Raw genomic sequence first — 6,663 nt, 5'->3', positions numbered from 1 at the left:
TTTCCCTGGTAACTGATGAGCCAACCTGATGTTAATTCCCCCTATAAATGGTAGCCTCTTTAAGGAAACAATCCCATTTATCACTGCATCAAAAAATAATAAAATACCTAGGAATAAACCTACCTAAGGAGGCAAAAGACCTGTGCTCTGAAAACTATAAGATGCTGATGAAAGAAATCGAAGATGACACAAACAAATGGAAAGATATTCCATGTCCTTGGATTGGGAGAACCAATGTTGTCAAAATGACTATACTACCCAAGGCAATGTACAGATTCAATGCAATTCCTATCAAATTACCAGTGACATTTTTCACAGAACTAGAACAAAATTTTTAAAATTTGTATGGAAACACAAAAGACCCCAAATAGCTAAAGCAATCCGGAGAAAGAAAAACGGAGCTGGAGGAATCAGGCTCCCTAACTTCAAACTATACTACAAAGCTACAGTAATCTAAACAGTATGGTACTGGCACAAAAACACAAGTATAGATCAAGGGAACAGGATAGAAAGCTCAGAAATAAACCCTTGCATCTGTGGTCAATTAATCTACACCAATGGAGGCAAGAATATACAATGGAGAAAAGACAGTCTCTTCAATAAGTTGTGCTGGGAAAACTGAACAGCTATGTGTACAAGAATGAAATTAGAACATTCTCTAACACCACACACAAAAGTAAACTCAAAATGGATTAAAGACCTAAATATAAGACCGGATTCTATAAAACTCTTAAAGGAAACCATAGGCAGAAAACTCTTTGAGATAAATTGCAGCAATATTTTTTTAATCCACTACCTAGAGTAATGAAAATAAAAACAAAAATACACAAATGGGACGTAATTAAACTTAAAAGCTTTTGCATAGCAAAGGAAACCATAAACAAACAAAAAGACAACCCACAGAATGGGAGAAAATATTTTCAAATGAAGTGATCAACAAAGGATTAATCTCCAAAATATACAAACAACTCATGCAGCTCAATCTAAAAAAAAAATGAACAATCCCATCAAAAAATGGGCAGAAGATCTAAAAGGACATTTCTCTAAGGAAGACATATGGATGGGCAAAACATTCATGAAAAAATTCTCAACATCACTAATTACTAGAGAAATGTAAATCAAAAGTACAATGAGGTATCACCTCACACCAGTCAGAATGACCATCATCAAAAAGTCTACAAACAATAAATGCTGGAGAGGGTGTGGAGAAAAAAGAACCCTCCTACAGTGTTGGTGGGAATGTAAACTGATACAGTCACTATGGAGAACAGTATGGAGATTCCTTAAAAAAACTAAAAATAGAGCTGCCATATGATTCTGCAATCCCTCTTCTGGGCATATATTCAGAGAAAAACATAATTCACAAAGATACATGCACCCAAATGTTCATTGAAGCACTATTTACAACAGCCAAGATATGGAAGCAACATAAATGTCCATCAACAGAGGAATGGTTAAAGAAGATGTGGTACATATATACAATGGAATATTACTCAGCCATAAAAAGAATGAAATAATGCCCTTTGCAGCAACATGGACCTAGAGATGATCATACTAAGTGAAGTAAGTCAGACAGACAAATATCATATGATATCACTTATATGTGGAATCTAGAAAGATGATACAAATGAACTTATTTACAAAACAGAAACAGACTCACAGACTTTGAAAACAAACTTCGAAGATGAAAGGTAGCTGGGAGGGATAAATTATGAGTTTGGGATTAAAAAATATATATATTATTATATATATATATTATATATATATACCCTACTAATATATACTAATATATATAAAATAGATAGTCAACAGGTCCATGAAGATGAGGACTGAAAGGTCACTGCCGAGGGCCTGGGTTCCATCCCTGGTCAGGGAGCTAGGATTCCCGCAAGCCGTGGAGTGGCCAAAAAAAAAAAAAAAAAAAAAAGCCACAGCATCCCCTCTATCCAATGAGCCTATTGGTGGGTTGGCAGAATCTGGGAAGAAGCTGGAAACCCTGTGCTAAGTTCCTTGTCTCTAGCCCAAGTCTGCTGCTTGCCTCCTTAGCTACATATCTCTTCCTTTTCCCAGGCAGTGGGCTCAAGGAGCCCTGAGCCAGGCTGAGCACACGGTGTTAGTCCACCATGATGAATCACAGCTCAACAGCCAAATTGTTTTCCTTTTTTTAAAAAAAATTTATTGAAATATAGTTGATATACAATGTTGTGTTAGTTACAGGTGTACAGTAAAGTGATTCAGTTATACATATATATAAATATATGTATTCTTTTTACATTCTATTCCATTATAGGTTATTACAAGATATTGAGTATAATTCCCTGTGCTATACAGTAGGCCCTTGTTGGTTATCTATTTTATATTTAGTAGTGTGTATATTTTAATCCCAAACTCCTAACTTATCCCTCTCCCCACCTTTCCTCCGGTAACCATAAGGTTGTTTTCTATGTCTGTGAGTCTATTTCTGTTTTGTAAATAAGTTCATTTGTATCCTTTTTAATTTTTTAATTTATTTATTTATTTTGCGGTACGCAGGCCTCTCACCGCTGTGGCCTCTCCCGCTGCGGAGCACAGCTCCGGACGCGCAGGCTCAGCGGCCATGGCTCACGGGCCCAGCCGCTCCGCAAAATGCGGGATCCTCCCTGACCGGGGCACGAACCCGTGTCCCCTTCATCGGCAGGCAGACTCTCAACCACTGCGCCATCAGGGAAGTCCCATTTGTGTCCTTTTTTTAGATTCCAGATATAGGCAATATCATATGATATTTGTCTTTCTCTGTCTGGCTTACTTCACGTAGTATGATAATCTCTAGGTCCATCCATGTTGATGCAAATGGCATCATTTCATTCTTTTTTAATGGCTGAGTAATATATATATATATACAAAACACATCTTTACCCATTCATCTGTCAATGGACCCTTAGGTAGCTTCCATGTCTTGACTATTGTAAATAGTGCTTCAATGAACATTGGGGTGCGTGTATCTTTTCAAATTATGTTTTTCTCCAGAAATATGCCCAAGAGTGGGATGGCAGGGTCATATGGTAGCTCTATTTTTAAGGAACCTCCATACTGTTCTCCATCGTGGCTGCACCAATTTACATTCCCACCAACACTGTAGGAGGATTCCTTTTTCTCCACACACTCTCCAGCATTTACTGTTTGTGGACTTTTTGATGATGGTCATTCTGACTGGTGTGAGGTGATACCTCATTGTAATTTTGATTTGCATTTCTCTAATAATTAGCGGTGTTGAGCATCTTTTCATGTGCCTCTTGGCCATCTGCCTTCTTTGGAGAAATGTCTTTTTAGACCTTCTGCCCATTTTTTGATTGGGTTGTTTGTTTTTTGATATTGAGCTTCAACAGCCAAATTTGATGCCCGTTCCCATCACACCCTCCTGGCCAAGCATCAGGCAGACTGGGAAGCAACTATTTCCTTGGAACAGTTTTCTAATGGCTCTATCATCTGAGTCCTGCTGTGCAGGCTCCCTCATGAATAAGAGCATATGCATTGCCTGATCACCTGAATGTGCAGTGTGTATAGGTAGTGGTGTGTGTGTGTGTGAGTTCAGAGACCAACATGAGAGTGCCTTAAGCAAAACAGAAGTTGTATTTCCTTCTCACATAAAAATCAGAGCTGGTAAGAGGTCCAGACCCATGCTTCTCAAATTTTAATATGCACGTGAATCATTTGGGGATGTTCTTAAAATTCAGGTTCCTGATTCACTGGATCTCTGGTGGAGCTGGAGGTTTTGCATTTCTAACAGGCTCCCAGGTGATGGTGAGGCTGCTGGGCTGCAATCCACACTTGGAGGTGCAAGGCCCTGGAGCACTGATTCTCAAATTTTGCTTCCTTCTACCATCATCTGGGGAGATTAGAAAGCTCCCCATGCCCAGGTCTCACCACATAGGATGAAAGCAGAATCTCTAAGGGTGAGACCCAGGCATTAGCACTTTTGAAAGCTCCCCACAGTCATAGGTTGATAGCAATGATCAAAATGTGCTGGTCAGGAATTTATGGATTTCCTTCCCTGGCAGTGGAGTAACTTCTGAGTTAGAGCTCTCTCTGCCTCTCCTTTCCTGGGGCAACTCCACTGTCCACTGTTCTCAGTGCTCTTGGCTTTGCCCTCTGAGAAGTTCTTTCATATCCGTGAACCTCCTGGGGATCTCAGACAGTATCCGCTCCTTGGGGTGGTACAGCTTTCACACTCGGCTTCCTCCTGGTGCAGGTTTGGGATCCTAGGGTTACCTTACAAGTCAAATATATAATTTTGGAGTCCAGGCTTGTGGTTTCTTGACCATACAATTCCCTCAAAACTTAGTGTTGACCCTGTAGGTTCAATCGTGCCCCTCAAAAAGATATGTTGAAGTCCTAATGTCTTGTACCTGTGAATGTAATCTTACCTGGAAATAAGATTGTTGCAGAGGTACAGATGTAATTAGTTAGGATGAGGTCATACTGAAGCAGGGTGGGTCCTTAATCCTAATATGATATGATTTTTTAAAATCTTTATCGGAAGAGGAAAAGAGATACACAGAGAGAGAGACACACAGGGAGACCACATGACGATGCAGGCAGAGAGTGCAGGGTTGGGTCTACAAGCCAAAGACTGCCAGCAATACCAGAGGCTGGGAGTGAGGCAAGGAACAGATTCTCCCCTGGAGCTTTCAGAACGAGCACAGGCTTGCTGATACCTTGATTTTGGACTTCTAGCATCCAGGACCGTGAGAGAATAACTTTCTGTTGTTTTCAGCCATTTCACTTTGTGGTACTTTGTTATGGCAGCCCTAGGAAACTAACAAACACAGTAGGCTTCTGATCTATCTTCTAGTCATTTCCATGGGCAAATAACTACAGCCATGGATTTCGTCTGGTGGTACATTGTGCAACAGACTAGCCACTAGCCATATATGGCTATTTAAGCTTAAATGTAAATTAAAATTAAATAAAAATTCCATTCCTCAGTTGCACTGCTCACATTTCAAGTGCTCTGTGGTCACATGTGGTTAGTGGCTACTGCATTAGACATTTCAGATTGTAGAACGTTCCCATCAAAACAGAAAGAACTACTGAACGCCATTGGTCTAGTGTATCAGTCAGTTTTTTCCTGCAATAATGTTGCATAGCAACCCCAGAATTTCAGTGGATTATAAAAACAAACATTTTTGGTATACATGGAACAGCTCAGCTTTAGGTGGCAGGTTGGCTGGACTTGGTTCCAGGCTACAGTTTGTGTTGGGTTTTCTCCATGTGTCTCTCATCCTCTTTAGACTCAGGGCATGTTCTTCTCATGACTAACAGCAGGAGAGTAAGAGGGCGGTCTAAGCCACACAAGCACATTTGAAATCTCTGCTCAGATCGTATCTGGCTCACAGTCCACTGGCTAAAAGTGAGTCCCATGGCCAAGCCCAATATCAATGTCTACGGTGAGAGAGGCCCAACAAAGTTACATGGCAGATGGTATGGATGTTCACTCCTGTATTATCCTATTATAGAGGAGTGAAGAACTGGGAACAATAATCCAATCAACATCGCCTATACATAGTGCTTCCCTCCCCCCCCCTTAAAAGGTAATACTTTCACATGGTTAAAAAATAAAAAGTATATGAAAAAGTATGCAGTGAAAAAGTCTCCCACACCTGACACACTCACCTTGTCCCTTTCCTTTACAAACTCTTTTCTTAGTTTCTTGTCCATCTGCATGAAAATACAAGCAAAAACATATATATTTTCTCCCCACCCCCTTTCTTAAAGGGAGTTCCTATAAACTGCACTGCCTTATTTCTTTTAAATATATATCTTGGAGATTTTTCCGTATTAGTATACTTAGGTGTAGTTCTTAAACTTACATTCACTTATTTTCACTCTGTTCTGCTCCTCCCCACTTTCTCAGTTTAATGATGGATTCCTTCAGATGTCTGAGAAAACGGCTTGTGTTGAAAGGCAACACCTTTAATCTGATTTTGCCACTAACTGGCTCCCTATTTGGCCTAGAAGTGCTCCTAGAGGTTCTTGAGAACGTTTTGGGGTCTCATCTCTTGCTAAGGATGTTTATTTACAACCACCTTTTATAATTAACTTGCTTTTATCTCTCAAATTGTTCCAGAGCTGGGAGGGTAGAGTCAAGGCAGCTGCTCTAATTCTTGCAATCCCCTTGGCAGGTGGAAAGGGGGAAACAGGGCAGGGGAGAGCGTGCCCTGTCCTTTTAGAGCTAAAACTAAGGGGTGGGGGGGTCCCGGTCACATTACCTCCACTCCCACCCTCATTGGCCAGAACTGAGTCACATGATCACAACAAGCCAAATGACCATGCGGGGGAATTATACCACTAAAAGGAAGAAAGAGAATATGCACATAGTAGGTAACAATTAGCAGTCCTTTTCTCAGCGTTTGAGGTCTGTGAGAGGGTACAGTCTGTAGGTCTTAATAAATCTATTTTAAAACTTTATATTGTATTATAAAATATAACACACGTGCAGAAAAGTGCACAAATCGTAAAGAGGACGGTTTGATGAATTTTCACAAAGTGAACACGCCTGAGTAGCGAGCTCCTCGGTCAAGAAATCGAGCGGTCGGTACCCCCGAGTTTGTTTCCTTGACAGTAAGGCTAACGGCGACGTAATCATGTGGGGGCAGAGCCAAGGGCGGTTGAAGATGACACCCA

This window comes from Lagenorhynchus albirostris, chromosome 15 (assembly GCF_949774975.1).
Source record: "Lagenorhynchus albirostris chromosome 15, mLagAlb1.1, whole genome shotgun sequence".
Classification (NCBI taxonomy): domain Eukaryota; kingdom Metazoa; phylum Chordata; class Mammalia; order Artiodactyla; family Delphinidae; genus Lagenorhynchus; species Lagenorhynchus albirostris.
Note: the sequence above shows the minus strand (reverse complement) of the source record.